The sequence below is a fragment of the Cavia porcellus genome, unplaced genomic scaffold (assembly GCF_034190915.1).
Source record: "Cavia porcellus strain 051 isolate PalLab524CR breed Dunkin Hartley unplaced genomic scaffold, mCavPor4.1 scaffold_8, whole genome shotgun sequence".
NCBI lineage: Eukaryota > Metazoa > Chordata > Mammalia > Rodentia > Caviidae > Cavia > Cavia porcellus.
The window spans coordinates 22,969,890-22,980,749 of NW_026947491.1; the positions used below are offsets into that span (position 1 = coordinate 22,969,890).

General features: G+C 47.5%; 1 non-coding gene across 1 annotated transcript; it reads right to left on the reverse strand.

The window, feature by feature from the left end:
* Positions 1-5,167: 5,167 nt before the first annotated feature.
* Positions 5,168-5,304, reverse strand: LOC111755929 (small nucleolar RNA SNORA2/SNORA34 family). Its single transcript, XR_002790449.1, has one exon. It is a non-coding gene; the product is annotated as a small nucleolar RNA SNORA2/SNORA34 family (small nucleolar RNA).
* Between the last annotated feature and the right edge of the window lie 5,556 nt (positions 5,305-10,860).

A 10,860-nucleotide genomic window follows, 5' to 3' on the forward strand; every position in this document is an offset into this window, starting at 1 on the left:
CATCAGAAGGACAAGGTCTGTGTCCCCAGTCTCCAGGGAGGATAAACTCCCAGCATCCACACTAACCTTCCCAGACACTGTCAGCCTGGTCTATAGACATCAAGCTGCTCTGGTAACTGTTCACCAGTCCAACTCTGCAGACCTTGTTCTCCTAATTCCTTTGGTCTTCTTGGAGCATATTTTGAAAAAAAAAAAAGCATTGAAATTCCTAATGAAAATCTTTGGCAATCTCCCTTACAGGGTGTGAATTAATAACTTCAAACAATTGCTCCTATGATGGGCATCATGAGAGACCAAAAAGATGCCCTTTTATGTCTTGTATCTAGATGACATTGCAGAGTCTCATGAAGTCATAGCTGCAACTTTTTCAAAGCTGGCTGAATCTCGAGTACTTGATTGATTCATGATGCAATGCTAAGTCTCAGGGTGCTCGGATTAAGGGTTGGTGATTTCTCAATCAGTCCAATGATTGGTTTTGCACTGCCTTAATCCTGGTAACCTGGATGGAATATAAAGGCTCGAAGGGGCCTTGTCTCTTGTTTGCAAACTGCCTTCTGCCCACCATAATCTACTTTTCCTATATGATGCCTGTCTCTCACGAAGCTCTGTCTTGGAGCCAATTATAGACTGCAACCTCTACAAACTGTGAGTTACTTAACCTTTCCCCCTTTTAGTTTGGGTGACAGGGACTTTGTTTTAGCAAGGAGAAAAGTAACTAAGTCATGCTCTGTGAATCTCCAGGCAAATAAAGGGTCCTCACATCTAACAGGTCAGAGTCTACCAGGTCAGTAGAGACTCAGGCTAGACTCTTGTGAATGGTATTGGCCAGCAACAGCCTGGTGGCCAACATGGATGGGACAGAGGAGTGATGGCCAAGGCCAACCAGGCAGCATTCTCAGCCCCTGAAGTTAGTGTCAAGTACAATGTCCTTGAACTCCTCAATTGAGACCCAGGTCAGAGCCTTCTGCTGCTCCTCTAGTCAAATCCTAGACACTCAGACATACACATGTGAATTCAGGTGAGCTGGTAATGAGGAAATGCTCAGGTTGTTTCAAAGGTGGGCAACCATGGATGGTTCCTCATGCTGGGTATGCAAAAATGTGACCTTATATTCCCCTAGCAGATAGAAGGAAAAAGACAGATGAACTGTGCTTTGCTCAGCCACACAGAATCAGGCTGTGGGAAACTTCAAGGATCTAAATAAAAGATCAACAAGTGCCAGGATCAAAGCTAGCCAAGGTAGACAGCAAAAATGGCCATAGGCTCTCCCAGAAAGAAAAGAAAACCCTGGAGAGTTCTGACACAATCCATCCCAACTCACCCAGATACACAGAAGAAACACAGAAACCCCACAGCAGAGCTAGTCATGAGCAACCAGGGTAGGCACAGGGCCACCAGCAGGTGCAGAATTTTTGTGCTGGACTGTGTCACTGTGAGGATATTATAGATATATGTGGGGTGGACCTTACTATACCCACATTGACACAGCCCTACTCCAAAAGCTCCACCCTGAACCACAGCACCCTTGAACTTGGGGAGCCGCTGCCAGCATTGAAAGTGGGGCCCACACAGTTTACCAACATGCAAATCCACCAGCCCTGACCTGATATCCCCTCACAGAGCAATGTGCAGGTATCTATCAGGAACACTCATGTCATGGCAGAAAAGGGGGAGTTGGGTGCTCCCACAGCCCAGCCAGGAAATAGCCTGAGTCTATCTGGGGACCAGGGAAGAAGGCTTAGTTGCTCTGCCTCCTAGTGCAGAGACAGGGACACCTCAGGCTTGTGTTTGATGTAAGTGAACCAGACTAGGACTGTGGCCATGGGAGGGTGTGTACTCTAACTCCTGTGGATTTTATGTCTATGACAGTAGCTTTAAAACTGGTACAGACAAGGCTTATGAAAGAATCAGTACAATGAGATTGGATGACTGATTTGGAGGACTGGTCAACCATGCGGAGCAGAGAAGCAGCAGAAGAGTCAGATCCAAGCGCAAGGTCACTGCTCCACAGGGACCCTGGCCACAAGACAAGGTGCAAGGGGGAAATTCAGGTACTTCTCAGTCCGGTGGGGCTGCACACTAAGCCCCAGAAATGTCCCTAGGGTACTTGTGAACAAAGCAGGAAATAGCACATAGTGTTGTTACGTGACACAGCACAGAGAATTTATTTGAACATTGCATTGAAGGCGTAAAAAAAAAAAAAAAAAAAAAAAAAAAAAAAAAAAAAAAAAACAAGTCCAAAATCCCACTACCAATAATATCTCTTTAACTTGAAAGCAGAATAGGCAAAACCCACCCTTCCTGTGAAGGAGAATATTCTCCTGTGGGAAACTACAAAGAAATCCAAGACAAGGATAAGCATCCATCTTAGCACCGTGTCTCCAGAGAGATGGCTTCCAGGAAGTCCAGCATCGCGCCACCTGAGTAATATCAGATGAGCTCTGTAGAGGGGCAGGGCCTGTCAAGGTGCCTAGGGGAGCACTGTGCAGGGTACATCACAGTTCCCGTGTGACCAGCCTGGGCAGACACAGGGCACAGATTCTCTTGAGCTCAGAGACTTTTGTAGGGTACGGGAAAGGAGGCAGTCATGGAGGTGAGTGAGGTCAGCTAGATGTAGAGGAGAAGGACCCTGAGGCCGTGGTGCAGGGACAGAGTCAGAGAGACACAGTACAACAGAGGCTGTGTCTCCTCTCATGCCTTATGTGGCTCAAGGGGCGCCATCAGGATTGGGTCTTAGATCAGCGGGCACGGAATTGACTCCCAGGCCTTCCCAGCTCTGCTTTCAGCCTAGGAGGTCAAAGGCCCCAGAGTGACTCATACACAGTGTGGGGACAGTTCTCAGCCTGAAAGCATGTCTCAGGATACCTCAATCCAAATGCAATACCACCTGCAGTGGTTCCCAGGGCATTGCTGCACAATTATCGGGCCACGTACGGGAAGAACTGTCCAGAGCACCTCTCAACCTCACAGATGGCACCCAGGGAACTCACCAAGCACTCCTGTTGGGCAGTCCTGCTCTCTAGGAGCTTCTTGGCTCACTGGTACCACTGTCCACATGCATGTTAGAATGGAATTTGGCAGGGTCTGTGTTGCTGTGGTATGAATGTGATTGCATATGGCTGCTTTACCACAGCAGGAATGCCACAGTGTCATAGCACCCATTCAAACCTAGCTCCCCACCCTACCATCTTTTCTCCATAGAGCACTGCTGAGCACACATTCAGGCTTCTGAACCAGGCCTCGAAATGGGGTGGTGGTTACAGAGCCAGCAGCCATTATCCAACCCTCAGGGGACCGCAGGACAAAATCAGCGACACTCTAATCCTAATCCTAACTGTAACCCTAACCCTAACCCAGGCATGCCTGCCCCTTTTAAGGGGATCATGATGAGAAAGGACAGAGTAACCCTAAAGACAGTAAGAGTTCACTCCCAGGGAAACCAGGCCCCATGTCCTTCCCAGGATGAGACCCACAGCAGACCAGCAGCTCCACAAGCCCCATCTTCAGCATGATGAAGCCACAGGGGCCTCAGCTGAGGCAGGCAGTGACTCCATTTTTGGACAGTGCTACCCCGTGTCTGCAAAAGAAACCTCAGCAGATGGCAGCCATGCCCTGGCTCTGCCCTGGTGGATATTGCTTGCCATCCACAGAGCCAGTGTTCCACACCAAAGTGTACTCACCCTACACCCACACTGATTACTGTCCTACCATCCACACCCTACACTATCAACTACCCACCCTACTCAACTGCCAAATGCCATGCCCTGCACCCAGCATGTACTCCAATACTGGCTTTGAGAACCTATGTCAGCTGTGTTGCAGAACAGGTAGGTCAGGGCAAAGTGGTCATCTAGGGGCACTCAGCTAGGCCCCACCCTGTGTAGTCCTGACATTCATTTGCTTCTTTGGGGCTCTCTGAGAGACACCAAGAATGGGATAAACTTAATCTGGACTGTCTTTGAGCAGCCACAGTTCTGTTGGTTTTATCATACCTCATGTCCCCCCGACCCCCAGGAGTCCACCAGGGCGCCAAGGTCAAAACCTTCTAGACACCCTTTCTAACCTCCCTGACACCATCTCCTACTTGCTGCATAGTGCTCCAGGGACCCCAGCAGGAACATGCGTGCTGTTCCTGGAGGCCGATTCACATCCTACCTCCTGCTATTTATGAGAGTCTTGACTAGGGAGATGCAAACCAAAGATACTGTGCAAGCCCTTCCCCTGTTTGAGATTACCTGTAGAAGTTTGGGAGCTTGAGGTCTCTGAGACTTGTATTTGGCATGGCAGGGCTTTTTGTGAAGTCCCCCACTGTGTATTCTGGTAGCTACCACAGTGAGGGACCTGGCAGGAAAGCCCACCAAGCACCTGGTGTTTAGGCTCTACACACTCAGATGCCAGGAGGAGCTAAGGTCAGAGACTTTGCTGCCCTCTCACCATTGAGTTCAGGCCACGCACAGTATGCCCCTCGTCAACTCTGACGTGCTCAGCCACATCAACCCCAGCACTGGTGGAGTTTGCAAAACTGTGCAAGTTGGTTAGAATTTGGACCTACTTTTATAGTAATTAAACTGCAAAGTAAGGAGTGATGTGAAGCAAGCAAGAATGGGGAAGCCTTTGTTCCCTTTTGCTTGGTATCAGAGACGTTTCACAGTTGATGGTTAGCCCTTCCTTTTCTTAATGTACAGTCTTGGGTCTGCTAATTCCAGGAACATTTGCTTCTCACAAAGGGAACAATGGTTGACACAACATCATTTGTCTCTCACAAAGGGAACAGAGGTTGACACAAGCAAACAGGTTACTAAGGTGGTGACACATACAGAATAGTATGGCGATGCTTCAGTTAATGCTTAACTATGTGGTCAATGCTCCGGTTTCATGGTTACTAGGGTGATAAGCATTAGGACAGAATGACAAACCTGTTTTTGCTAATAACAATTTTTTAACTTTGCATTTTAGCTTTCTTTTAGCAAAACACTCCCCATACTTCCATGTATATTGAAGTTCAACAAAACAAAACAAAACAGGTGGTGGGGTGAGGTTGCTTGGTTTCCCATCACTCCAGGTCCCAGCATGGCTTGGGTCCCAGTAAAGGCAGATTGCTCCCTTCCTGGGCCATTGCAGCCTGCCATACTCACAGCCTCTCACCTGGGGTGGAGGGGTTGCTTCAAGCTGTTTCTTTCTAATTAAATGGCCCTTTCACTGCCCAAGTTCTGAAATGGCCAACAGACCATAGAAAGACATCTCTTTAGGCTCCTGCTTGAAACCAACAGCACCAGGAAGCTGCTGCCTTTGATTTAGGGCCAGTAATGAAGAATTTTTATAACCACCACACTGATGTAGCTCATGGCAACAACAAGAGCCAGTCATGCTGCACTAAAGCATCAACAGAGCCTGGCGCCATGGAGGTCATGCAGTGACCTCCGGTTCTGCCTGCACAGCTGCACAAGGCAGGCTGGGCTCTCCCAGGCATACTGCTGACTGGGGCTGACACATGCCTGACTGTGCTACTGCTCCTTTCGCCCAGCAGCTATGAGCTCCTGCAGTTTTTCCATTAGCCCAGCTGTCACCAGGACCCTGTTACCTCAGGATTCCAGGCCTAGTCCATGGCATGCAGCATTCCCAAGTGCCCAGTGCCCATGAACAGAGCACAGACTTGGTTCCCACCTGTAAGCCAACTCCAAGGTCCTGAACACATTACAGTCACCCTGCAGGGACAGACTGCAGTCTGCCTGAGCATCCCAAGCTGGCACTTCATATCTGGATGCATGTTCATCCACATGTGGCCCTGCTGCCCTTCAGTGCCCCCCAAATCCTCCCTGCGGCTCCACATCTAAGTCCAGGCTCAGCTAAGTTCAGCCATCTGGCTAAGTGCAGTTGACCACCACACCACAGCAAGGTTGCTGAAACCTCACTCAGATGTCCTGTTTTGCCCTGGTCCAGGGTGGATTTGTGTGCATGAATAGAGTGACAGTGCTAAGTATAGATCAAGACAAAGCCAAAAGTCAGAGTCATGAGATGGGCTGAGGAGGAAGAGCTGGGAAGGAATATTGTACAGATAGCTCAGGGCCTCACTGGCAGAGAAACCAGATGTCTACATGGTATTTGTGGCTGCTCAGAAGCAATCTTTTTGGGGTTGAGCTTTCTTCCTTTTGTCTTTTGAGGAAGCCATGGTGGCAGAGACTCTACACCCAATCCCTCATGCACAACCCTCCCACAGAGGGGAAACTGAGGTTCAGAGAGCTAGGGAGGAGTGTTGGCATTCTGGCTGCTGCAGGGCTCAGAGATCACAACGGAGGCAGGATGCTGCTGCCAACGTTGGGTGAACCCACCCTCTTCTGTGGTTACTTCAGTAAGCACTTGGTCCCCTCACCCAGGTCATCCTGCTCCCAGCCCCACTCACAACTGACTCCCTGGTTCATCTTTCTGAGGGGCCTAGTGGAGATTGGGTGGCAGCTCAGGGCCCAAGGAACAGGCCATATTGTCAGGGTTTCTGTTACTGTGTATATGGGGTAGCAGCTGCCACAGTGATATACACTCTGCTGAAAACGTCCTGCCATACCAGGCATCGGCCTGTCCCCTCAGGCCATCTTATCAATTCTACAGAGGCTGCTGATCCTGTCCTCACCTTCGTGGTCAGTGCCCCCCAAATCCTCCCTGCAGGACCAGTGAAGACCCCAGGAAGCTGTGGGCTGAGCCAGTCACCCACAATCAGTGTCCAGTAAGTGACCTAAGCACTAAAGGTGGCACCAAAAATGGTCCATCCTGAGGCCCCACACCTCAAAACCGTGCTCTGCTCTGCCCTACAGGTCCCTGCTCAGCCCTCACTGCTCATGGGGGATGGAGGAAGCTTCTGAAATTGTCCAGTGACTGGGATTTCAGGGTGCAGACATGAAGAATGGTCACCCAAGGGGACTACGGGCCCTGAGCTACCTTTTCAGGGCTGAGCCCATTTCCTTCCCTATCCTGAGGAAGCCTCTGATTCAAGGTGAGGACACAGGGCAGCAGGGAATTTGGTATGCAGCTGTGTCATATCATCATTGTTTTTGACAGGCTCTCCAAGTGCATATGCCACCACTCCACAGCTGATCTGCGTCTACTGTCCTACTTGGACTGACCCCAGAACTAGTGTCTCCATCTATTCTTCCCTGTGCTCACTGCCACAGGTCATCCACACTGTGCCCCACGCTCTTCCAGTGAGGTGTGGACAGGTCTCATGTGCAGCTTAGTTCCGGTGCTGAGTGGGAGGCAGAGATGTCTGCAGAGCCCCATGCATGGGCACAACCAGACTCAGGCTGGGCAGCATGTTCAGGGACTGATAACTTCCAGAGCTTGGGAGAGATGAGCCCGAGTTTGGAGAATCACCCTGGGGTCGGACAAGTCCATTTGGGACTGTGGTCCTAAAAATGTGGTGGTCCAATGGAGAAGGTTTTTGCTGATGTCTGTGTTTCTACTGACTGGGGTAGGTGACACACAGTGATACCCAGTCAGTCAGAAACTACCTCCCCTGACAACCCCATGAGAATGATGAGGCTTTTAGGTTCTAGGCAAGTTTCCACCTATGCAGAGGAGAAGGGCAGTGGAGATATTCTGGAGTTGAGTAAGGTCACCTGCCCTACATGTCCCACATCACAACCAGTAATCACCAACTCAGCAGTCCTCCCCTCCCCTATCTTGCTAATTCCACAGCAAAGCTGCATGCCCTGGGCCACCAGGCTGGCCCCAGGATACCTTGTGCAGAAGAGCCCTTCTTGGGGCCCAGTATTCGGCAAGGGAATTTGTGTGGGCCTGACACACAGTGGATCATATACAGTAGTTGGTACTATAGTCTCGCAGTGATGCAGGCCAAGCATAAAACTCATGGTGAGGCACAGGCACCAGTCCCACCACAGGAAGACTCTACCCACTCCATATGGAGCTGACAAGGGGCCCCAGGGAAATTCTGCATATCTCCCAGTCACAGTGCCTATGTTGGTAGCTAATGCAGTGAAAGAGGTCCGATCCAAAACTGTTCCTGCAGTGTCCCTGGAGGGCCAACACCACCCCTACATACAAACCCTGGTGACCTGTGTGCCTCAGCACCTCAAGTGCATTTCAGAATTCCTTTCATTGGTGGGACAGAACTGGATGCCCCCAATTCCCTGTTAGGATTTGGTCCCTCTTCCCAGAGGTGATGCTTCAGGGGAGCAACTCTCAAGGAGACAGGAATTACTGGTTTAGCTCACTGTCAACCTGGGCAGGTAATGTAAGACACAAATCCCTGGTGCACACAGAGCCAATGCCTCACAATCCTGAGGGGACCAGGACTGCGATATTCCCTATGGGTATGAGGACACGTGCTGGAGATCTCTGGGCTCATTCAGGTCTGGTGCGGGAGCTCACATGGTGTGGACCAGAGCCCAGCAAGCTTATGGATCCCCTTGATGGCGCTGTGCTGGAAGCTACATAGTTGGGAGGCCATGGTTACAAGCCTAGAGCTCCCAGTCTGAGGCAGCACTGTGAAAATTCCACAGTGCAACCTTGAACTCCAATCTCCAGAAGAAGTCAAGGCAGAGTGTGACTCGCTGTGATCCTGCAACACAGCCCATCCCAGTCAATCCCTCTTGGGCCTCCATCCGAATAACCAGGTCCCGGCCTCCCCATGCCTCCCATACCTGCACCTCCACCCCATCTCTGCCTTCTTACCCAAGAGTGAATCAGGCTGTCATTCAGCTCTCCTCCCGGGAGAAGCATCTTTCACCTGGCTCCCAACAGCAATGCTGGTCTCAGGTGCACAGTGGGCCCAGGGCAGCTCTGACCTCCACCTCTCAGTCTCTCCTGTGGCCAGTCTGAGATTCAGGACCCCACTCAGGGCATGGCTCACAGGAAGCAGAAAATCTCCAGGACAGTTGCAGAGGCCAAGCACCTTCCTGTGCCCTTCCTACCCTCCTCCTCTCTGCCTGCTGTGGGACACAGTGAACCCCACACTACAGCTCCATGCCCTTTCCTTCTTACCTTTTTTTTTCCTGCTTTCCTTCTTTCTGCTTGAAGCCACACCTTTCATTTTTGCCATCCTAAGCCCCTGAGGTGCCAGGCCCTCACGTTGAGCCAAAGAGCAAGATTTTCACTTCTCTCTGGCAACCCACAAGTGAAGAAAGGAGAGGTAACCAGGAGCTTGAACTCAACATTCCAGAAACTTCTCTCAAACCTGAACAAAAATGACTCATTTCACCATATCTATTGTACATTTTCCCCCTTACACTGTCCTTACACCAGAATACAAATCAAAACTGACATACATGTGTCCAATGTATTGCACTCAAGAATATGGTCTCAAGGTGTATCCATTTACCTATTAATATTTGAACTTTATCCTTCTTTATGACTGGGTAATGCTCCATTGTATAAAGAAAATAATCAGTTTTTTTATCTGTTCATCAGTTGATGAGCATTTTGTTTTGTTTCCAAGATTTAGCTATTACAAATGCTGCTATGAACATGTGTGTGCATATATCACTGTGCTAAGATATTGCAAAATTCTTTTGTGAAGATACCAAAAAGGGGAATACGGTAGCTGGGTCAAATGGAACTAAAACTAGTTTTGGCTTTTTAACATATCTATATCCTAATTTTGACAATGGTTTTACAAGCCTTCCTCCCAACACTGAAGGATTCCTTTTCCCCCCCCACCCCAGTAGCATTTCTTATTGGTTGATTTTTTGATAGTAGCAGATTATATACAATTGAAAATTTCTCATGAGGATTTTGATCATCTTCTTTATCTAAAATATACCAATAAAATTAATTAATTTTAAAAAATTAAATTTGATAAGAACAATAAGATAAGTACTAATTCAGTTTCTATGGGGGACCTCAGTACCCCTCTGTTTCAAGTAAACAGATCAACTAGACAAAAAATCAAGAAAGAAATATCTGAGATGAACTGACTCTTTGAACAAATGCACTTCGTAAAGATCTACAGAGTTTTCCATTACGCAACAACAGAATATGTAGTCTTCTTAGCATCACATAGGACTTTATCCAAAAAGAACCCATACTCACAGAGCAGGCTTAAGTAAGTACAAAGAAATTGAATTTATCTCATGCATATTATCAGATCCTAGTGCGATGAAAAATTGTATATCAAAACCAAAAAACACCCCACCAAAAATATAAACACATAGAAGTTAAATAACAACCAACGGTTCATAAAATTAAATTTATATAGTTTCTATAATTAAAGTATAATGACACTATAACATTACAGAATTCGTGGGACACAGAGAAGTAGTCCTGTGAGAGGAATTTATACCAGTAAATTCCCAGATAAAAGAACCTAGGTCAAATTAATAACTCAAGTTGTCCTAAAGCTCCTAGAAAACAGTAATAACAGTCAAACTCAGAGTGTACAAGGGAAGAAATCATAAAAATCAAAACAGAATGTTTTCTACACATTAAGAAAACTGTGCAATGTATCAATAAATCACAAAAATTATTTCTTTTAAACATTAAATAAAATAGACAATCCTGTAGCTAATTTTATTTAAAAAGAAATGGAAAGACCTAAAACGATTCTATTAAGAATGAAAATGAAAAATCTCAATGGATTCTGCAGAAATCTAAAAGATCAATATCTACTTTAAAAATATAGATCTAACAAGATGAAAAAAATCAGAAGAAATAGACAGATTTCTAGATATATGTGAATTGCCAGTTCTGAATCAAGAAGGTATAACAAATTCTAAATAAGACAATATCAGTCAATCAAACTAAAGAATTACTTTTAAAACTACCCACAAAGAAAAGTCCACCTCCTGATGGAGTCATTGATGAATTCTACAAGAACGTTAGAGTAGATCTAATACCACTATTCCTCAAACACTT